The sequence below is a fragment of the Simochromis diagramma genome, unplaced genomic scaffold (assembly GCF_900408965.1).
Source record: "Simochromis diagramma unplaced genomic scaffold, fSimDia1.1 OVJJ01000296.1, whole genome shotgun sequence".
NCBI lineage: Eukaryota > Metazoa > Chordata > Actinopteri > Cichliformes > Cichlidae > Simochromis > Simochromis diagramma.
The window spans coordinates 174,975-199,775 of NW_024387004.1; the positions used below are offsets into that span (position 1 = coordinate 174,975).

The 24,801-nt window shown below is 42.5% G+C and overlaps 1 long non-coding RNA gene across 1 annotated transcript; it reads left to right on the forward strand.

Annotated features, from left to right (window-relative positions):
• Window positions 1-776: 776 nt before the first annotated feature.
• Window positions 777-24,337, forward strand: LOC120739264. The gene is made up of 3 exons (XR_005697156.1): window positions 777-787; window positions 1,516-1,521; window positions 24,070-24,337. It is a non-coding gene; the product is annotated as an uncharacterized LOC120739264 (long non-coding RNA).
• Window positions 24,338-24,801: the final 464 nt, after the last annotated feature.

A 24,801-nucleotide genomic window follows, 5' to 3' on the forward strand; every position in this document is an offset into this window, starting at 1 on the left:
AAAATCTAATTTGGTTTTGATTCTTGCTTTTTAATTTGTTTGTATTGCAGTTTGGCCGTCTGAGAGAAAATACTTTTGAAAAGAAAAGTGTGTTTGTCTGTCTTTTTTGTTTTTAACATGTCTTAATGTTTTGTATCTTGTTCTATTTAATCTGAACAAGCCCCTAAAACAGTCAGTGATCACTGTCAGCCTCTCTCGGTTTTTATTACCACTGTTCATTTTAAAGCTCAGTTTTTAAACCCTTACGATGTAACCACAGCCCAGCCCATGCAGAATTATATGAATGACTAACCTCATAATGTGGATGGATTATCTCAGTTGTTCTCCTGACTGAAGTTTGGTCCGTTTACAGCATCCTGCCATGCGATTGCATTTGTCTCTAACCATCGGGAACCCTCATGTTAACTTTTAACTTTTAAAAAAAGTTAGCGTTCATCCTCCAGCTTCACTGTGTTTATGCTAACATAGCTGTGTCGCTAGCGGTCACGTAGCACATCATTATATACCAGCTAGCCCAACTTCAGTAACCCTACAAACGTCACTGCTGTTTAGTTTTCTGTCTTCATTTATGTTGGAAGTGATAGCAGAGCTGTACGTTTGAATCTCTCAGTCAGAACATGCTATATCATGTTTAGGTGGAAACTAGCGAGCTAACTTCCTGCTAACTTCTAACTCTGTTAAACATCATAAATCCTGTTTTCATGGATGCTTGGATGTTAAACTTGATTGTTACACCTGGTAAAGCAGCGACGCTGATCATTTTATTAAAGATGAAAGAATTTAGACAGTTTTTAACTCTCAGTGATGCCGCAGTGTTCGTTTGACTTTGGGACCTGAAGCAGAGTTTAGGACCCAGAAACAGTTAATGACGTCAGCCTTAAAGGCCAGATAGGTGTTCACTATGGCCAAGTCGTTTAGGTTTCTTGATGAAATTATCTCTATTGTCTCTTAGGCTCGGAAACAGGAAATAAAACAGGAGAGTGTTCACTGCGAGCGGACTATCAAAGGGGAACTTCTCTTTCATCCCCATACGCGGAGTTTCACATATGGAGTCATAGCATTTGATCTCTACATTATTTATTCCTTTAGTTCAGGTGTAAATGATCAAAGACTGCAGCCTCGTATGTAAGGTGACAAATAATACATGAGCTACAAAAGAGGTAAGTCACATCATTTTTTCCATCATCATCATTTTCTTTCGGTTGCGTTTTAGTTAAGAATTTAGGAGCTGCAGAAATAAATGCATATATATATATATATATATATATATATGGGAAGCGGAGGCACTGGGGCTTCTCATGCTATATTTGTATGTATGTATACAAATCATCACGTGTCACGTTTTGATTCATGGGGTGAACACTGTCCACAGGCGGCAACGGTGCAAACTACCCAAACATGCACACACGCCCGAGGACGTGACGTGCAGTCTATGAATTATACAAATACTATAAAGTCAGAAACATTTGAATAATCGAGCGTGCCGGATATCCTTTTGTGGACCCGTGTGAGCAGGTAACAGTGAGCAGAATCTATGATATGGATCATAAAATGTTACCGTCACTGGTTTTAATAACGCACCGTCCGACATTTAATTATGATGCTGAAAGGATTTATGTGGCGTGGAGCACGCGCTGCGGAGCGTCTTCTTCGTCTTCCAGTGCTCGAGAGCCGGACCGGGCCGCACGACAACAGCAGGACGTTCAGATAACCACACTTCCAGTTTGTTTCCTGACATTATTAAATCTGCCACTATTCCATAGGAACGCGCCCAGCAGTCGGCATCGCTGCTCTCTCATATCCTTAAATGAATTCTACATCAGTGTAATTGAAACTCGGGGGGGCACGCGTGGCGGTAACGCTCGGCACACCCAAGGGTGGCTTGGATTTTTATCAGGGAACAAACACTGCACTTACTCACAGTCAGAAACGGGCAGAGACAAGGTGGGCAAGTTTAGGAAAACAAATTAGCGTGGAATTACAAATGCACTTAAAGAGGAATTTCACTGAATTTCAACATCCGCATGTTTTATTCAGCACGCCTTGGGGCAGTTTAGCTTGTTTATGTGAGCATGTATTATATTACTGCACCCCATAGGAGCAGATAATGATAAGGAAACAGAAGAGCTGTGGAATTACAAAGTGTGGTAAGGAAGCCCTGACTACACGATGACTAATGCACAAGTCGAGGGAATCCGTAAAGAAAATGAGCGTAGACCTGTTACCAGGTCCCTGGTTGGTGTTTGAAAGATGTTTCACATCAGATTATAAAAACACTTGATGTCACGTACTGTTTAGCCCTCTGTAGAGGGGAGCGTGTACCAGCACGCTTTTATACTAAAGGTACGACCCAGCTTCCTCGACTGCACCGCATCCCCTCCATCCCGCCCTCTGACAGTTTGCTCCTTATCACCTCCTCTTTCTTTGCCGCACTTTTCCACTCTTTCATATGTGAAGCAAACTACAACTAAATTTCAGATGTGGCAAACATGCTATCACAGCGCCTTCATCTCCCTGATAATATGTAATTTGGTCTATTTTCTGTAAATACAGGCGTGCCTTGAAAGTTGGCTTCCTCATTGGTGTGTCCACAAAACGTTTGGACATTGCTGATCTGTTTCATTTTGTTGTTTCCCACAGATTTAGTTTGTAATTGTGTCGAGGGAGGCATGTAAATGCTTTCCAGAATGAATAATTAAGTATTAAAATATTGATTTATTGTGATTAACAACAGAGCAATAAAGAAGCTGTTTACAGGAGCTCTTGTGAAGCGATCCTCGCTCTCTCTGCAGCCTTGGTAGTTTTGGATATGCGTGTTTGTCTGTGCATAGTAGAGGTCTGTGAAGGTTTATTGTTTATGACTATACACTTGCTAAAATGACGATTCCTTTTTGTGTGGGTTCATTTCTGCACTGCTCTCATTAACAACAGGTGGGCAGCTCTGCAGGATTTGGCCATTTGGTCTTTGCAAATGGAAATAATGCACAGGTTTATTAGCATATCGAGCAGTTAAGTGAGACCCAACAAGCGGTCACTCGAGACAGATGTTAATGCCACACACGAGACCTGCTGAAGACTGCAGTATGTCTTTAAAGCAGGCAGCAGCCTGAGCGCGCAGAGCAGTAAAACGAGCAGCAAATTTTATTCTTAATTTCGGGCAGTGGAAATACGGGTTTGCATTAAATATTTAACATGTTGGTTTAGAATCAGATGTTTATAAATGGAAGATTTAACAGAAGAGGGGAAAAAAGGATGTGCTGTGTTGTTAGTGTTTAGTTTTAGGAACATTTTTGTGTTTTGGCAGATTTTATCTTTATTTTGAGGGTTAAACAGGATTTATAATAGAAGATAATGTCCACAGCGGTGTGCTCTTTTTCTGCTAAAAGATTGGGCATTATTAAATCAAAGGGGTCCGGCACAGGAAAGCTAACAAACCAGGCTCTTCTCATAAAGAAGTGCCAGCTGAGATAAGCTGAGTAAAGACCCCCGACTCCGAGAGACACCTCATGCATGATAGCATTCGGTACTGCGCCATGAAAAACCACACCAGGGCCTACACAGAGATCTCTTGCCACAGTTAAGGTCCGACAAGGACTCGCATGTCTTGCGGTGAAACCGAGCTGCAACCTGCAGGACTGAAAAGTGCAGCCGACGCTGAAAACTGCAGTTCTTCTGACGTCCAGCAGAGGCTCCAGCAGTGAGTCAGTCCCCACAGACTCCCACGTTAAAATGTCAGACAGCAACTCACCTTTTTAAATTAGTAGTGAGCCTTAAAGTTTGCATTTTAAGGTGTGGCCTCTTTAACTGACAGGTGGGAGGAGGTGGCTGTAGCTGCACTGAGCCCCTGAACTGCTTGTGCTGTTAGAGCCTTTTTAAAGCCATTATCTGACCCATAATGTGTTTGCTGTGAGCTTCAACAGACTGTCAGAGACATCTGAGTTTCTTGCATAATGAAATTTAAGGATTTTGATTTGATGCAGCAAAAACGCTAATTAGGCTAGAAAATAAGAGTTTAATAGCAGTGGGTGACATAATCTTTTATAAAGCACGAGTCTTTATTAACACAGACATGCACATACACAGTTCACTTCTCACCTGGAGACTAACGGCTTTTTATTTTATGATTAAGACTTTTTTTAAATCAAATAAATATCCTCACAAGTTCCTTAAGAGAGAGAGAGAGAGAGAGCGTGTGTGTGTGTGTGTGTGTGTGTGTGTGTGTGTGTGTGTGTGTGTGTGTGTGAGAGAGACAGAGACCGATAATAATGAGGAGGCCCTGTGCATGCTGCCGTCACACCTTGAGACTCTCCACAGTTTCAGACATTCATCAATAAGCCATTTTTCTCACCTCCAGTGTCGTTTGTCTGGACGTCAGAAACCAATAGGAATCCATTATATTGAGCACCACCCTGATTTCAGTTGGACAGTCGCCTCTGACAGTGACCAATTGAGCTCTGAGATACAGTCTCTGCGGTCCAATACAGTTCAAGGAGAACGGAGGGAGATCAGGATTCTAGATCACTAATAAACTCTTTAGCAGATCCTCTTCTGCATCCTCCCCATGGAGTCTCTCTCGTACCTACTTTATACTTTATATCAAGATAAGTGTGACATTTAGTCTGTCTGTAGTTCCATGCTACTGATGGTCCTGCTCATAGGGTACCCCATAAAACCTACGGAGAGATTTTCTGGATATGTGTCGTTATGCCCGTTTCAGTCTGTCTTCCAGTGTGGCTGGTTTTATTTAGAAACATGTAAATAATTTGGCCTAATGTTATTTCCCCCCCTCACCATAAGTGTGAATCATCCAGATCCAAAAGGTTTTTTCAGGACTGGGCTTCTCTTTACCTTTCCTGCAGAGTCACCTGTCAGAACCAGCTGTGAGGAGGGTTAGGCGACTTGCTCCATCGTCCAATCATCTGATCGTTCCCCTGTGGCATCGCCAATGACTGATGGCATCACCGCTGGGTGGCAGAGAAGGCTGACGCGCCCCCATTATGGCAGCGCTGTCCACCTTCTTTAATGCAGAATGTGGTTCCAACGCAAAGAAATAATGGTTTTAGGTCAAAACATTCATTGGCTCTTTATTTTGGTAAAACTTTGACCTATAATTCTACTATATTCTACTCAATTTCATAATTCTGAGTGTCAGTTTTATGTGGAGGTGCGACATAAAAGTAGAGCAAAGAAGATTCAGTTTATTATGAACCTCAAAATAATGATGTCAAAATCTGCGTTGATTAGAGACGCGTCCTCAGTAACTTTGACATCACTGTCCATGAGCACAACCCGAGTCACGAGGAACTCGCATCTCGATTTCTCTAGTCCTGATGGACCATCGTCGCCACGACAACAAAAACTAGGTCGGTTTGTGGCTCGGGTGAATCGGGTGTCAGCCTCTCTTTGGTTAGTAAAAAGGCAAAAGGCCCAACGTCCGACGTTTGTGGATACAGACTGTAGACGCTATGGTACAGCTGTGTTTAACACATAGTCCAAAAAACAAAAGGCAAAACCAGCGTCCTCGAGAAGTAATCGTACAGAGAACTCGTGGAGGAAGATCTAAGATACACTGGAAAGCAACGTGGGACGACTCAACCAAGGACAACAGGAGACTGAGGCAATAAATATCAAACGTAATGCAGCTAGAGGAAACGGGCGGGGAACACAGAGGGAACAAATCAGAACAGGAAACAACCGAATGCCAAAATAAAACAGGAAGTAACTAAACGATACAACAGAATCAATCAAATTCACACACCTAAGTCTGCTCCCCGTGACCTATGACCTCAGTGAACACTTTCCTGAAGCGTTTATGGTCTCAGCTGCTGATTTCAAGCCTCACTGAAGACAGGCCGGGGTCTGTTTTGCAGTAACGTCATTAAATACTTGATCTAAGTTTGTGTAGCATCCAAAGAAAGAGGTTTTAAAAAGTTTAACACACATTTATCGCACTTACAGTAACATAATGATAATGATTTCTCCACTCAACCTCATCATCACTCCATCTGCCGCTCTGTTGCTCCTCTCCGCTCTATGAACAGAAACCAAGCAAAAGACTAGCGTGGCCGTGAAGGCCCTCGATAAAAGTAAGCAGCCAGACCGTCCATGTCCTGTTGGCAAATGTCAGACAGCACAGAGAAAGAAGGAATCGAAAATAGCGCAAACATTTTTCTCAGGATGTGTCACATTTTTCTGTTGAGTTGTTGTCGTCCCATCTTTTCATCATAGCTGTGTTTGGATCCTGGAATATGAACATTTTCATTATTATTTTGGTTATTAGCGCAACCTGCGGCTGACTTTGGAAACCTGGTTTTGCAGAGTCAGCACAACATGTTTTTCCATCAGCATTAAAATGTGAAATATTTTAATTACACTTAAAAAACAAATACTGACTAATTTTTCTTTAAAATACAACTAAACAGACGACAGCACGTTTTGTTAAACTTGTGGCTTGGTCATTAAAAACAGCACAAACACTGAAATATTTATAAAACTACTCCAACAGCTGCAGTTTCTCATTACAAGTAAAAATCAAAGTGTAGCTCAGCAACAAGCTTGCCACACTCATTCTGTTATTCCATTAAGCTGCACAGTTCAGCTGCCCTAAAAAACCAATATCACCACAGGAAACTGACACGAACAGAAATAAAATACCTCCAACAGGATATAATCTGCATATAATCGACGTAAAAGTGTTAAAACACACAAAATCTTTGATCTGAGCTTTAATTTTACTGCCCTGCGGGCGACACGGGTCACGTGATTCAGACCTGACATGTGGTCAGGATAAAATCATCACGTGACTGCAGGGACTTACACTCTGCAGTCACTATTTGTTTCCTGGCTGCTGAAAAATGTTTCATGTATGAAGCTGAGAGACTTCACCTGGTTGCACAGATGTGTGAGATGGCTCAACAAAGCTGAAAACAGACCTCCCACAGGAGAGGTGCACCATGTGACTCCCTCCCCCAGGACAGGGTCCAGGGCAGGTATCATGGTCTGTTGGTCTGTCCAGCCTAGAGATCGTCAGAACTATGCTTAGTCTGGGTCATCACCCTTCCAGCTCTTGATATCATGATCCACTTGCACACGAACCCCTAAACCTCCTTAAGGCAGTGATTCTTGGTGGAGCTCAGAGCTTCACAAGAAGATAACTGTGACTACAACACCTCCTGGACCTCCGCAGCATGTCCAACTAGGTGGAGGCTGTCTCTGGATACCCTGGAGAGATTACATCTTCGAGCTTGTCTGGGATCACCTCGGTGTCCCACCAGAAGCCCCCCCGGGGGGCTGTAGCTGGGGGAGTGGGGGTCTGGGCACTCTGTATAGAGTCCTTCCCCTGTGGCCTGGACCGGGATGAGCGGCTAATGATGGATGAATCGTTAGATCAATCTTTTTAAAGCACCCAGGCTTCCTTTGAAGAACAGTTTGCTTTATTAGCCCTTGACAGGCTGCCGATGACTACGTGGGTCATTGCATATGGTAAACATATTTAATCTAACACTTCAAATGTCCTTTAGAAAAATTACTTTAAGGAGGAATGCCTTTGGATTGAGGTTTCTGCTTTTTACATCCAGGTACAGAAGCACCTTAAATGTGATGGTTGTTTGTGAGCAGACCAAACATTTGATGAAAGGGAAGCTTCACGTGGCAGCTGCAGAAAGCTGGTCTGTTCCCTCTCTACCTTCAGGTTATTTCAGCCGAGGAGCTATCCGAGCACCTCTTCAGCGACGCGTCCTTTGCAGCGCTCTTGATGAAAATGAATGGGGCTGCTTTATTTGTGAAGAGCTGTTGTCGGATCTGCTGAAGCCCACACAGCAGTTCTAACTAATGAGTGAAGTCAGGCCCACCGGAGCCTGTAAGCGCTCCCCAGGCTTCTGTGCTCGTATGTAATTTGCGCTGTAAACATCTCCACATTTCTCTTGACCTTTAACACTCCAGCTGGGCTAAGAAAAGTCCTGCCAAGGAAAAACCATCATCCTGCCAGCTAAATTCTGCCTTTCAAATATCTGAACGAGTTCTCTGAAATGATATTTTCAGTTGCTTGAATTGCTAAGTCAGGGAACTGCAGTGTTAAATCATAAATATGTTTTTATCTCACATATTTAACAGAGAACTTATGTACACAGAGAGGTTTTGTATAAGATTTCTAAAAACAGATTTAACTTCAGTTGATAAATGGTAGATTTATTCTTTAGCCTCTTCATTTTAATATCTTTACCAAACATGTCGAAAGGTCAACGTTGTTCTTCAGAGGGATAAACTAAACATGAGACGATGTAGATGAATCCTTCTTTCACTCATGGACAGGATATTAACAAACCAGCAGCTGTGAAGTCACGCGCGGCCTGCAGGTTTTTATTCATCATGTTTGTTTGGTTGTTTTGTCATCGAACCCAGTTTCTTTTCACTCAGGTCTGATAGAAACTTTACAGCGGCCACGTTTTATCGTCCGTTTTACTCAAAAATGAAACAATAATTTAAACGGTGAACATTTGATAGACTAAACAGGACTTCAGACTGGTGACTGTGAACAGAAAGTGGTTAAGAAACATGATCGTTTTTTCACAGATGTGTCAGGAATCTCGTAGCTGGATGATCATGTCCGATGCAGGACCTTTTTTTCTGCCTTCTTCTTTTGAGTCGTGTTTTTGTTTTTGAGTGCAGGCCCAGAACTGCTGCACAAACACTGGTTGCACAGATTGAATCTGAACAAACGTGATGAAACAGCGGAGGCAGACAGAGCTGAGAGCACGGCGCTGTATAAAGAGAAGAGTGCAGCGATGATGGAGTTTGGTGCTGAATGAGGTAACATGTTGACATTGTAATACATTTTTCTGATGCTGGTTTTCTCTTTTGACAGATATTGTTTCTTGACTGTGCTATTTTACACCCCCTCCCTCGGGTGCAGCCTTTTCCATTTCTTCCTCTCCACCCCTCCTTTCCTCCGCCCCTCCTCTGCCATCTCTTAACCCATGGGAGGGAAGGACGAATGAAAGACTTGGAAAGAGTAAAAAGCAGCTCAACTTTCTTTTGTTCCGCAGCTGGGATCCACTGCAATTGTTGCTCCTCTAACTCTGCTTTCCAGTACATTTGGCTCTGCTCTTCCTCCCCCCCCTCTTCCTCCTCCTCCTCCTCTCATCTGCCCTGCTGCAATATGGCAAATCTTTTCCCTCTAAAATAATTTTCCTCACCTCCTATCCTTCCTCCTCTGCTCCCCTTCCTGTCTCATTTCGCCTCTTTCTGGTTCGACCCCTCTGATCCCGAACCCGCAGGGGGCTAACGCAACCTTTGATAACGGCTCCTCTCTGTTTGACACGACTCCTCGGGGGAACGAATGTACCCAGATGGAGGAAGAGCGAGCAGATGAAGAAGAAGAGGGGGGACAGTTGGATTCCACTGATACTTTAAACGCCACTGTCTTTGAAACAGATGACTTGGTCTGTATATCTCGCTGCCCCAGGCAAGAAATGCAGCAACATGAGACATAGGTCACGCTGCTGTAAGTGGCGGTATGTGCTCAGAGGACACGAACACAGAAAAGCTTGCCATATGAGAGAGAAGATGGACTGTTTTTCTTGCCTTTACAATTTACCTCACATCGGGGCCTTAATATTAAACCAGCATTTCCATGCAAAAGTCACGTACAGCTCTAAGAAGCTTTACTGAACGGGTGCATTTGTAGCTTACGCTTTGGCCTCAGCAGGACTTGTAAAGGTGATCCGGCACGTCAGATTTAAGATGTGAAGTCATAAGAGTTTCCTGGAATAATGTGATGTCCGCAGTGGAAACATTTACAGGGACACATTTCTATCTTTTTTTGTTGTCAGACAGACACGGCGTGATCAGATTATTCTCAGAGCAGATCCATAGAAATCAAATCGTACTTAAAGAAGGTCATCTTCTCGTGCACCTCTGGATCATTTTCAACACAGGTGCTTTCTTAGAGTCTTTAAAGCTGTTGCTGGGTCACCACTTTGCACTTCAGGAGTTGCTTAGAGCCATGCAGGTGGAGCATTAAAGCTGTGATCGAAAAGCTTCCTGAATGCTCCTGTAAAAGTCTAAAATGTGGCTCCTCTCACACTCGGGTTCATCTTCTCGTGCACCTCTGGACAGTTGTCATCGCGACTTCTATTGTTTGAGTCCCGTCCTCTCCCCTCCTCCTTGCAGGGAATCAGATCTGCTGAACATATCAGCAGCTGAAAGATTGTGTTTGCATAGCCAGGAAACTGTGTTTTCACTGCATGTTGAATATTTCAACATTAATGGTGCTCAGCTCCTAAGGCCACGTCCTGCAGGATAACAGGCTTGGCTGGAACGATGCTCTGTAAACACTCCTATAGAATAACTGAAAGAGCGCAGAGAGATGACCAACATCAAACGGGACAAAACACAAACTACCAGAAGGAAAACAAAACTTTGACATGCTGTAGAGAAACATACACACAGCCGGAGTGAAAGGACAGACAGGAAGGAGAAACAGTGCATCATGGGAATCCACCTATTGCAGCATAACTAAGGGAGGATTCAGGGTCACCTGGTCCAGCCCTAACTATATGCTTTAGCAAAAAGGAAAGTTTGAAGCCTAATCTTGAAAGTAGAGATAGTGTCTGTCTCCTGAATCCAAACTGGAAGCTGGTTCCACAGAAGAGGGGCCTGAAAACTGAAGGCTCTGCCTCCCATTCTACTTTTAAATACTCTAGGAACAACAAGTAGGCCTGCAGAGCGAGAGCGAAGCTGCTCTAATAGGGTGATATGGTACTACAAGGTCATTAAGATAAGATGGGGCCTGATTATTTAAGACCTTGTATGTGAGGAGCAGGATTTTCAATTCTGGATTTAACAGGAAGCCAAAACAGGAGAAATCTGCTCTCTCTTTCTAGTCCCTGTCAGGACTCTTGCTGCAGCATTTTGGATTAACTGAAGGCTTTTCAGGGAGTTTTTAGGACTTCCTGATAATAATGAATTACAGTCGTCCAGCCTGGAAGTAATAAATGCATGAAGTAGTTTTTCAGCGTCACTCTGAGACAGCATGTTTCTAATTTTAGAGATATTGATCAGATGACCTGTCCTGATCATTTCCTGTTAAAAAATAACTGCAAGGTTCTTCACAGTTTAAAAAGTCTACATCTTAAAGGCTAACTCCAAACTGCTTCCTTTCTGCTTTCCGCTTATGTTCCGTTTGCGAATCCCACACAGATGTGACATCATGAAGGGTAAAAATAAACACCAGAGCTACAGGAACACTGGATCGTCTCTTAGCTCATTGCTATTCTGCCACTAAAATCCACCCTCAACAGCCTCTTATCCTTTCGAGCATCTATAGGCTGCCACGGATGTCAAAGTGAATCCAGCTTTAAGCAGAGACACAATAATACTGAGTGTTTGATGGATGTTTGAAATATCGCAGCACTTTAACTCAAGAGTGCTGTTGCATGACAGACCATCAGTCAGTGCTTTTAGCGTGAACACGTGAAGAAACTCTGAGAAGCCAGTGCGATGCATTTTACTCTGCTGGACGAGAAGTTAGATGCTTCAGATGAATTACAAACAGGACACGTTTCTAAAGGTCAGCATTGCCAGATAACACAATTACTTTCATGAAGCCAGCCAGCAAACTGACCTCAGGTCAGTGTTGGACTAGCACTCCTGTCCTGTCCTTGAAACATAACTTTTTTATCTCATGCAGTGTTGCTGTGTGGAAAGGAAGCACGAAGAGTTTGTTTGCATCGATGCACAGGACCCGTACGTCTGAGAGTCGAGGCTAAACTGGACAAGGAAAAGTTTTTAAGCTCGCAGGTATTCCAGGTTTCCTCCTTTACATTCTATATACGGATTCTATCTGGATCGGTCACAGAGGATGTTTATGGCCTTTATATGTAACAGTGAGTCACTTAATGGCAGCTGTGCTCACTTAAACAGCTGATTCAAAAACAGTCAAAGATGACTGTTAAGAAGGAAACAGAATGCAACGTTCTTCAGATCTTTTAAATGCTTAATTTGTTGAAAACTATCAGCTCAGTTTTAATTTGATGCCAGCGGCATGTTTCAAGAAAGCTGGGCATGTTTCCCACCGAGTGCATCACCTCTTCTTTTAACAGCGCGCTGTAAGAACTGAAGAGGATGATTGCTGTAGTTTTAAAAGCTTCAGGCGCTCCTTTGGCATATTTTTTTCTTCATAATGGCACAAATCTTTTTAATGGGTGACAGGTCTGGATTGCTGTGAGGTCAGTTTGACATCTCGACTCTTCTACGAAACAGCCGAGCTGTCAGAATATGTGCTGAACGTACTTTGTCTTGTGAGACCTCCCCTGAAAAGAACATCGAGGTCTGATTTCATTTTGACCCATTCCACATTCATGACCATTTTTTCTTTGTACTTCTGGACCCTTTTTCATCTCTGTGTCCATTTCTGGATTTCTCTACTTGCACTGGCCTAGAAACTGTTGGGTGACTCCCTGGAAATCACTGCTCATCAGGGAAAAATATCTGTGTATTTGTTGAGTGATGGATTTTTTTTCTGAAAAAGTCGGCATCTTCCATGCAAACTGTTTGTAATACCCTCTTTGAGATTTTGGAGAATTCATCCAGTCAGCCAATACACATTTTCCCTAGTTACCGGATGTTGCCAGGGCCGAGGCGTCATGCTCTGTGATGTGTGTCAAAGTGATGTCAAATCGGCTGATGACTCGTTCTTTTCCTTTTTTCGGACAAAATGTCTCCCGTGAATGATTTACTGGCAGACAACCCCCCCACCCCACCCCCACTCTTATATATAATAATTCAATAATTACTTCCTCCAAACCATCAACGTGTCTTTTAGACCCCATTCCTACAAAACTGCTCAAAGAAGTCCTGCCATTAATTAATTCTTCGATCTTAAATATGATCAACCTATCTCTAATGATCAGCTATGTACCACAGGCCTTCAAGCTGGCTGTAGTTAAACCTTTACTCAAAAAGCATCTCTAGACCCAGCAGTCTTAGCTAATTATAGGCCAATCTCCAACCTTCCTTTATATCAAACATCCTTGAAAGAGTAGTTGTCAAACAGCTAACAGATCATCTGCAGAGGTTTATTTGAAGAGTTTCAGTCAGGTTTCAGAGCTCATCACAGCACAGAAACAGCTTTAGTGAAAGTTACAAATGATCTTCTTATGGCCTCTGACAGTGGACTCATCTCTGTGCTTGTCCTGCTAGACCTCAGTGCAGCGTTCGATACTGTCGACCATAATATCCTATTAGAGCGATTAGAACATGCTGTAGGTATTACAGGTACTGCGCTGCAGTGGTTTGTATCATATCTATCTAATAGACTCCAGTTTGTGCATGTAAATGGAGAGTCCTCTTCACACACTGAGGTTAATTATGGAGTTCCACAGGGTTCAGTGCTAGGACCAATTCTGTTTACATTATACATGCTTCCCTTAGGCAGCATCATTAGAAGACATAGCATACATTTACACTGCTATGCTGATGACACCCAGCTCTATCTGTCCATGAAGCCAGATAACACACACCAATGAGTTAAACTGCAGGAATGTCTTAAAGACATAAAGACCTGGATGGCCGCTAACTTTCTGCTTCTTAGTTCAGATCAAACTGAGGTTATTGTACTCGGCCCTGAAAATCTTAGAAATATGGTATCTAAGCAGATTCTTACTCTGGATGGCATTACCTTGGCCTCCAGTAACACTGTGAGGAACCTTGGAGTCATTTTTGACCAGGACATGTCCTTCAACACACATATTAAACAAATATGTAAGACTGCTTTCTTCCATTTGTGCAACATCTCTAAAATTAGAAATATCCTGTCTCAGAGTGACGCTGAAAAACTAGTTCATCCATTTATTACTTCCAGGCTGGACGACTGTAATTCATTATTATCAGGAAGTCCTAAAAACTCCCTGAAAAGCCTTCAGCTAATCCAAAATGCTGCAGCAAGAGTCCTGACAGGGACACGAACACTGATGTCTCAAGCTCTCTCAGCGTGGGTATGTTGGTTCCTGTTGGCTTGTGGGCTGCAAAATTTAAACGTTTCCACCAGCGTCCCTCCCTCTGTGACACGTGTGGTACAGCAAGCGCTCAGTTTGAAAGGCCAGACTCATCTTATTATCTGAGGATTTAATTCCAATCAGACATGATCATTACTGTTGTCTTGGTTTCTCCCACACCTCGTGGGACTGGGAGGAAGTGTACACACGGATTCAAGGGCACACACACACACACACACACACACACAAGTTCAGGGGTCTTGACTGGCACATGCAGCAAAAACAGTTAATGTCTCACACACACATTTGGCTGAGGAAACACACACTTTCACCCGACTGGCAGAGAAATGTGTTGCTTGGCATTCTGCAAATGTCAGAAGGACAGTGTTCACAAATGCAGCCAGGCACCTGGGAGATTACATTTTATCAACATACAAATGAGCACTGCTTCATAGTAAACCGGGCACGGTGACAGAATACTAACCATGGCTGAGATGATAGTAAAATGGCTGTGACATTGAATTGTGGTTCCCCTGTGTGGAGTGTGTGTGTGTGTGTGTGTCCATGCACCTTGCTGTGTGTGTTTGCCTTTGTGATTCCCTCTGCAGCGTTGTGTGCACTGTGTGTGTGTGTGTGTGTGTGTGTGTGTGGTGGATGTTTGTCGCCTGCAGTGTTGCTGAATTTGAAAGGAGAATAATCAAATATGGAGACACTGACGCTCACTTGTATTTATTTTATCTGCAGACCAGAGACTTGAGATTAAGCTCAAATGGCTGCAGGACAAAACATGTTATTAACCTAATCTGAAAATGCAGCAGCGTAGCATAACTAGCCAGCATCAGCACAGCCAGGGCTGTCCTACTGCAGAGTGTGCAGAGGTAATCATCTGAAGCACCCAAAATTTATGTTAAATATATTCCAGGTTATTTCTAAGAGATTTATGTTGTTTTTTTCACAGATAAATAGTGATTTTGCATGAATGATTTCTGAGCATCTGTCCTGGAGACTCTATTAAGTACGCCTGTGAAATCTGATGCAATCCCTTTGTCACAGCAGTCTGGTGAGGAAGGAGCGGCTAGCGGGTCCAGCGAGCGTGTGGTGTGGAGGTTAGCCGGAAAACTCAAACCCAGTCAGTTAAATCAAACAACAGACCTTTATTTGTCGTCAGCAAAATAAGACCATACGAGCCAGGTCTCCATGGCTCTACTCTGTCCGTACATACATGTGCAGGGATCTGTAGTTGCCGGCGCCAGCCCGTTACAACGGTAAGGTTTCTCCTGAGAACATAACATGAGCTGCATGTAATGACTGCCGCTATACTCACACACCCACTAGGACTCCCCCCAACTACTAAAATAGTAGGGCAACCACCCCCTAGTGGTGCTATAACACAATAAGGGTTGTTACACATTACAACAGCTCTATCTTCTGATTTTATGAACCTTCCACATTTTCTGTGTGCAACTCACATTACGGTACAGGATTTTTTAGACCAGTAACAGCACTTGGTGATCATAAAATCTAAGATTTGAATGATATATTTTTTTCTTTCAGATGCATGAAACATCAAGAGATTCCCTAAAAGTTGTCAGCAGGGAGAGAGTGGGCCCAGAATACAGGCCTCTGCAGGCAGAACTAAACCCAGTCTCAGCTTTAGTTATGATGGAAATAGACTGACTTCCACAGGAGACGCTGATGAAGAGACTGTGCATGAAAAGGAACTAACATAATCAAACACAAACCAAGAACTAGAAATTAATAATAAAAAAGCCCAGACTCCAGAGTGCCCTCTGATCGACAAACTATGCAATGTCCACATTCATAACTGGGTTAAAGGGGGTTTCCCTGTCGTTTTGTTACTTTGCCATTCATCAGTGTTAAAAATGCAGATAAAGAGCTCATATTTACTGATATACTGGTCTCATCGGTGTGTTGGTGGGGCTCTAATCTACATTAACCATTAACATAAAAAACATGGATAACCTTTGATGTCTAAACTCTGCACCTGCAGCATTGCTTTATTGTTTTTGGAGCGAGAACTGACCATATTTAGACAAGACAGAGGACTGTTAATTCATCAGCTAATTCCAGCTAGCTTTATTAGCAAGCTATGTCTAAAGACTGTAAGGGAGCCTCATGCAGACATTCAGAGAGCAACGTGCTCTATCTACCTTTAAGTCTGATGTCATTAGCCGTTTCTGGGTCCAAACTCTGCTTCAGGTCCCAAACGAACACTGCGGCATCACTCAGAGTTACAAATTCTTTCATGTTTAATAAAATGATCAGTGTTGCTGCTTTACCAGGTGTAACAATTAAATTTAACATCCAGGCATCCATCAAAAAAGAATTTATGAAGTGTAACGAAGTTAGAAGTTAGCAGGAAGTTAGCTCGCTAGTTTCCACCTAAACATGATATAGCATGTTCTGACTGAGAGATTTCTGAAGCATTCAAACGCACACCTCTGCTATCACTTCCAACATAAATGAAGACAGAAAACTAAACAGCAGTGACGTTTGTAGGGTTACTGAAGTTGGGCTAGCTGCTATATAATGATGTGCTACGTGATCGCTAGCGACACAGCTATGTTAGCATAAACACAGTGAAGCTGGAGGATGAACGCTAACTTTTTTCCACTCGATAAAAGTTAACGTGAGGGTTCCCGATGGTTAGAGACAAATGCAATCACATGGCAGGATGCTGTAAACGGACCAAACTTCAGTCAGGAGAACAACTGAGATAATCCATCCACAATACCAGGTTAGTCATTCATATACTGCTGCAGGGGCTGGCCAGCAGGCCAACTAATCCGGTCTTTAAGTGATGTCACATAAAGACCAGACGGGGTGTGATTATTCAAGACCTCAAATGTGAGGAGAAGGATTTTGAATTTAATTCTGGATTTAACAAACAGCCAAAGAAGAGAAGGGAGTACTCGAGAGTCTCTGAGGATTGTGTACTGCTAGACGAGGAATTCTCCTCCTGTTTGAGGGGTTCACCAAAAACTTCTTTATGCAAGTGAAATCCTGCCTTCAAGTTTTAATTTTCATTATTGCACTTGATTAAATGGATCAATATGTTTAATTCTGTAAGATGAGTTTAGATCAGTTATCAGTCTGAAATACTGGATTTTTCAGTGGTAGATGCTAAATGAATGAACATTAACATTAATCAAGGTAGCGTAATTGATTTTCTCAACCTGCAGATCCATCCAGATACCGACACAGGGAGCAGGAGATATGAAATGTTGATGGCTGATTGATTCTGATTGTTCTGACACTGAAAGTTTAGACTTTTTCATAAACTCGTTGATCCAAACGGACACCTATGTCAGAGCTCTCAGCTTAATGGACTCCAGGTATTGATTTGAAGTCGAAAACGTTGACCTCTGTATTTAAGGTCTCCACTCTGGTGGTTGTACAATGAAGTTAGAGGTTGATTGGCCTTTCACTGACTTTAACTTTCTCAGAGTGCAGTCAGGATACTTGGAGAGAGCAATGAGCATACTAAAGCGTCTGATCTCGTGTACTGCTGCTGATGGTGTTCAGTTCAGTGAACTAACATCATGTTAATCGTGACTCTTTCCTTGTTTCCTTTCCCATTGTAATCAGTTACTTTATAACTCTTAGGGAACCGAGCTTTGATTGGTGATTGTATCACAGAGTGTAAAAGTTGGACATTACTGTCATGACGTTGGCCGTCCTGTTATGAATCCTCAAGCACGGCCTTTTTCCGGTTCGATGAGAGGTGAAACATCAGCGATGCTTAAGGCTACCACGACCTTGGTACCATGAGAGGATGAAAATAAGGACCAAGAACATTTCTACTAAAGACCAGCTGGTCACGAGAAGAAGGCCAAACAGAAGTTGAAAAAATGAGGTAGGAAGCAGTGAGGAAGATTTAATAATAATAATAATAATATTTACTCAGTGAATATCAGAGGATATGAAAACGTATTGATGTCTGTAGCGATGATTGTAGCATGTGATCTCAGAGGGTCTTTTGTTGTGAGCCACAACATCAGCTTAAATCTCCACACAGCTCATGAATCAGATGAGATATTGATGTTGAAATATGCCTGAGCTATTTCACAGGTATCAATATGAGATTTATTCATTTCTATTGTACACTTGAGATATCTATCTGTATGTATGCGCTCTTTATTTTCCCATCAATATGCTGAGGATTATGGCTGCATATAGTGCTGTCTAATCATTTGATTTCAAAGAAGAGCAGCTTATACAACCGAGGACAGAGAGAGAGGCGCAGAGGCGTTCCTTCATCTTAAATCCACTTTCTTTACCTCCTGTATGATATATATGATGCATGGCCACCACAGAGTCACAGAGAGCGAGGGGAGCATCGTGGATGGATGGTTGGATGTAGCTGCAGTGGGTTCTTTATCAGCACAAAACAAACATTTTACCTTGTCAAGCATGGAGAAAAGGCTTATCTCTGTTTCTACACAGACTGTATCACATACTTTGTCAGTTTATTAGGTACACGGCTAAACCAGGAGCAGCCTGAGGCTACAAGTTTGAAGAACTCCACCCCATCCCTGAAATGAGTCCTTGGGTCCGAAAGCATATCTGAATCTGACTTAGTCTGAAATATCTTTTGAGTCTTTCGAACAGCTATCGAGTATCAAAGCAGGGTGTTCTGTTTTCTTTTTAAATTGATATATTTGTGAAAGTATGAAACTAAACGCCCTGTCTTGTAAAGAATCCTTCCAAACATCCCAGACATTCCACTACAGATTACAGATTACATGACCCAAAATGTAGTTTGCAACATATTCTGTTAACGTCTTGATGCATTCTCAATCATCCAGGGAAGTAAATCTCCAAAAAGTTGATTCTGTTCATCTGGACGTAGCGTTTTGTGGGAGAAACGTTTCGTCACTCATCCAGGTGACTTCTTCAGTCTCAGCTGACTGCAGGTTTCTATTTTATAAACAGTACATTTGCATAATGACTGAAACCATCCCACTGAAGGAACAATGGGCTGGGAGGTCAGCTCCTTGCATAATTAAGATTAAGGAACTGACCTCCCTACTGTTTAAAAGATTGGGGAAACCTACAGTCAGCTGAGACTGAAGAAGTCACGTTTCTCCCACAAAACGCTACGTCCAGATGAACAGAATCAACTTTTTGGACATATTCTGTTAAGTTACTCAATGTGAGTAACGTATTCTGAATACCTTGGATTACTTGATATATTGTCATGCCTTTTAAAACAATATGAATGTACTATTGCTGTGAGATTTATTACTATTACTGAAGGTTACTCACCAGCGAGCTAACATTGTTAGCTGGTGTTAGCTGAGGTTAGTTCATAGACTGCTTTCAGAGCTGCACATGATTATTTGCAGCTAGCATGTTGTTAATGCTATCCATCAAGTCTAACAGTCTGTAGTCTATGAACTAACATCAGCTAATGCCAGCCAGTGTTGCCAACTCCTCAGTAATGAAATTCGCTATTGGCTGTCCTAAAAGTCGCTAGAAGTCGCTAAATGACATCATCACCTAATTTGCATAATTGGTCATGCTAATGTAATTGTAACCTATGTTGTTGGAGACAGAAATAACATCATAGAAGAGACATAAAGTGAGTAAAAAACGTGACTTCAACTGGTTGGCAGGTAAGAAGAAAACATTTGCCAGTGAAATGATGATGATGTTTTAATATTATTGATGGCTAGAAACAAATAAATACAATTGATAGATAACATATATAAATAAAACCATAATCATTAACGTTGTTTGGAGTGTATATACACAAACATGCAATTTTTATACACTATTTTACAAATTCAAACAGTTCATATACTTAGTATAAGGATGGATAAATACATAACAAATAAACTATACTTGTATTGTTTAAATGCTATACAACGTTATAAACATATATAATACATTTTTTTCCATTTATTTACCATGTGCCACTAGGACTCAGGTCAACTTCTCATCTCTATTGGCAGGTTAAACATCTCTATGGATGAGCTTTATGAAGAGTGTGTCACTGCAAACAGCCTTCTGGAGCACCTCAGCAAAGAACATCAGGAGAAGGAAAAGCGGCAGTCCAAGGGAACAGCAGCTGACCTCCCCAATATCCAGGCTGTTGTATCCTTTGTACTCAGCATCCCATCTTCCACTGGGTTTGAGGAGAGGATTTTCTCTCTTATGAAGAATAAGTGGACTGATGTGCGGAACAAATGTTCTACTGAATTAATTAGGAGTGAGCTCATTGTCAGTCTAACTTATGATATGTCTTGCTCAGAGTTTTACTCTGCAGTACTGAACTGGAAAATAACTCAAAATGTTAGAAATATTCCAGTGTTAGAAAATCAGCACTGCTCAGTGTTAGCCATTGTTAATCTTCAAAACTGACTAGGTTACTTTTAAACATATAACACTGTCAAAAGTGTTAATTTAACACTCAACAGTGTTGTATTTAACACTCAGAGGTGTGGACCCATATAGACACTCTCTAGTGTTAATTTAACACTGGAGATTTTGCTGTGTGAGTTTGTTCTTTTTTTACTTCAACTTTCGGCTACAGTCGAGGCCTTTGAGGCACAAATATTGTGTTTACAGGTGTTCCACAGACTTTCTGTTTGCACTTTTCTAATTGCACTAAATGTGCACTGTTACAAGAATGTTGTTCTTTCTATTGTTTTCTATTAATTTATATAATTTGAAGTTAAGCAGGACAGAGTTCTTTTGGCATAACTGTGTGTTTATTGAGTTTTAAACTTTACACTGACACCAAGATTAAACAAACAAACAACCAAAACCACAACAAAAAACAAACAAACAAAAAACAAACAACAACAACATAGCAGAACGAAACAAAACAGACAAAACAAAACAAAACAAAACAAAACAAAACAAACAGGCAACCCGGCTCATGAACACAAAGAAATAAGTGGAAAATCCAGACATTTTGATTATGCGATACGATTAACAATACATATATGTAAAATAGCAGTGATCTGCTTGCATTATACCAAGGTCCGTGAGAAAACAGCAGAAATATCCAAACCGACATACGCCATAAATGGGTCCCATATTTTATGAAACTTTTTGTCCCGACTATGTAGCCTGCATGTTAGGAAATCTGGTGACACATATTCCAATACCGCCCGATGCCATTGAGTCTTAGATGGGGCCGTGTCCGTGATCCAGTTCAAGAGGACACATTTCCTTGCACAGAATGTTAACAGTGCATAGAGCTGCTTTCCAAACTTCCCCCTAATTTTGTCGTTTGCCACTCCAAGTAGCATACACAGTGGATTGCATTCAGTGTCAGTGGTGACGATCTTATCCAGTTCACACTTTATGAGGAACCAGAATTGTTGTGTTTTCCGGCAGGACCATAGACAGTGCGTGAGGTTATCTACCTCTATTTTACATTTAGGGCACAGCGGAGAAAGTCTGAAATGTATTTATGGCGTTGAGAAGAACTCTGTCCCAAAAAAAGGACAGAGTTCTTTTAAAGAAAGATTTACTTATATTCTCAAAAGTTAAGCATGACAGGCTTCTGTTTAAGAAAGAGACGTGTTTTACTGTGTTAATGTTGTCATTTTGCGCTAAAAATAAATGGCTAAATGATCATTTGTTTCCCATGTGTTCATATCACAAAGAATATGCATCTGCTTAAATCAACAAGGTGGTGAAGACAATCGGGTCGCTCAGCCCTGTCCATGAGGTGTCCCTTATTTATTTTTCAGGGAGTTGGCAACACTAGTTGGCACCTCGACCACTACTCAGCAGCGGTAAAAACAAGAGATGTGAGATCAATTTTGTTTTAATGCTAAATGAGGTCGAGCCACACTCTGAAACAGCTGGGCTACGCTGTGAAGGAACGCAGCGGGATGAGCAGCTTACATTCAGCCAAATTCTAAATCTAAACTTTTCATTTTATTATTCAGCAGCGATATGGTGGAAACACGGCCAACGCAACTGAAGAGGTCATGGTGAGGAGGAGGAGGATGAAGGTCCGGCTGAACAAACTAAAGATGACATCTCCAGGACAATCACTGCCATCACCTAAAATATAATAATTAAAATACAATAAAATATAATCATTATACTTGTCTTCTGTAAGTCACCACCTTATCGTGGTGGAGGGGTTTGTGTGTCGTTTGCTGTTTGTGTGGGATGATGATGTCAAAGGGGTTTTGCCCCCTCCCAAGCCAAACAGATTCAGACAGCCCCATCAAAGGAAATGTTTCCTCTGTATTGTTGCAGGATTTTAACCTTACACTATGAAGCACGTTGAGGCAACTACTGTTGTACCTGATTGGAGACGCTTGAAACACATCACTTAGGAGGTGTCAGAGGTTGACGTGCCTCCTTTTGATGTGGAGGAAGAGCAGCTGTCCGCTCGTAACAAAGTCTCTAAAGATCAGATTTAAAATGAGTTATTTTCTAAGTTGTCTGTAATGTGCAGACTGAGGACCGGTTCATCCTTCATAGGTCAGACTGAAGTGCTTCAACAAACAAAACGTTATAAATGTGTTTAAAGGGGTAAAAAAAAACACAAGGCTGCTAAACTAAACAGCTATGTTATTATAATAACTTTATTTTAATTTGAATATGTTCAAAGAGCAAAGAAGAAATGTGCAAACATGGTTCAGGCTGTAAGTTAGAAGGACACAGTCACTTATGATGTAAAATATTTTAGCAGCAGCACAAACTGCAGCCTCCAGACAGGCGTCCACACGGAGCCAGCGGCTCTCTAAACGTCGGCATTCATTTTAGCGAGGAGCGCCAAACAAACTGGCAACTGAGAGTATGCTCCTGATGTGTTGTGGAAAAGTGCTGCAAAGAAAAGACACATTTTCCTTGTCAACCAAAACATATCACGTCTTCTATAGTTATGTGTAATTCTCAAAATGGGTCATCACACACACACACACACACACACACACACACACACACACACTCAGAATGATGGGTTTGAAGAGGACGGGGAGGAACTTGTCAGTAGTGCAGCATTTCAGAGCAAAAAAAAATGGTGGAAAGAAGAAAACGGCAGACAGGAGCTCATTATGTGATTTACCAAAGCAATGGAGGGGTGGTGGGGGGCCGCAGCATAGGAAGGAGGGCGGGGGGGTTCTATTCACACCCGTCTGTTGGATGATGCAAGGTCAAGAACACTCAGCGTGACAAGACGCGTGAATGGAAAGGAGTTTAAAGCAGAATGTGTTCCATTAGAATAGCTGGGACCGAGGCGAGCGCGGCGCCTCCGAGAGCGTCTGTCCACACATCACACGGAGATGGACAGATCTGGATCACTGGGCAGACAAACAGCCACAGGTACAGCTCAGTAATGAGGAAAACTGTCTCTAAATGTAATCCGTTCCCTGCACTGTCTGCTGTATGATCAGCACACAGCTGCACAGCTTCCAAACAAACACGAGGGTGTGAGAGCCTCGTTGAACCAGAATCTTCTGACGAAGCTTATGAATACATTCAGTAAGGAATATTCAGGCGAGAGACACGTGTCTGCATTCTTGTCCTCTCTCATCATGACTACCCAGAGAGCTTCACCCAACTCTCCACCTACTTCATCTCCACCACCAGCAGTGGTGTCTAGACTCTGCTTTACTTCCTGTTAATGCTGGCGCTCCTCTCTGCTATGTAGTTTCATCTGAATCTGATCAGCAGGTCACTACTCAAACACTCTGCTTCAATAACTGATGTTCAGTTCTTCCACGTGAGCTCTGCTTAATGAAATGCAGCTGGTTAAGCAACTCTAGAGGACCAGTTCTAGCCACCATGCCACTCGCTGTGCATGAAAGATGGATGAACTCTGAGACTGCAGTGCCTCACTTCCTTATCCACTGCTGTCATCAAACTGACTTTATCCTATGACTCTGAGACTGAACGGGGTCAAGCTGGCTGTTTGTGATAAACCAGCAAAAATCGCAAATCCTTTGCTTCCTAACATTAAGAGTCCAGCTCTGAAACAGAAATTCCTCCACAGACAGTGAGGCAAGCAGGACGATGGTGTTACTGCAAAATGACAAATGCACCTGAAAACCTTGGTTGATTGCAATATAACCAGAAGACAAACATCCACCCATCCATCTTCCTCCACTTATCCAGGGCTGGGTCACGGGGGAAGCAGCCTAAGGAGAGAAGCCCAGACCTCCCTCTCCCCAGCCACCTCCTCAACTATCTGGGGGAACACCAAGGTGTTCCCAGGTCAGTCGAGAGATATAACCTCTCCAGCATCTCCTTGTTCTGCCCCGGGGTCTCCTCCTGGTGGGACATGCCCGAAACACCTCACCCAGGAGACATCAAACCACCTCAACTGGCTCCTTTTCATGTGGAGGAGCAGCTGCTCTACTCTGAGCCCCTCCCAGATGGCCAAACTCCTCACCCTATCTCTAAGGGAGAGGCCAGCCACCCTTCGGAGGAAGCTCATTTTTGCCTCTATTATCCACGATCTCGTTCTTTCGGTCACTACCCACAGCTCGCTCAGGATAGGGACATAGATCCCTACCCTGGTTATTAAATACAAATAGCTGAGCCAAATCCTCTGTAACCTGGCACATCATGGCCAAGAACTCTCTGAGAAGAATGATGCAACACCCTGAAAGTGAGCTGCAGCACAGTGGTCAACAGCATCCAGCAGTTTAACAGGACAGGTTCCACTCAAACCTCGCCGTGAGCAACCCAAAAAGTTCAGTGCACATGCTCAGCGTCATATCCAGAGGTTGTCTTTTGAAAGCAGATGCATGAGTGCTGGCAGCATTGCTGCAGAGGTTGAGGGGGGGTTAGCACTGCATCACATGGC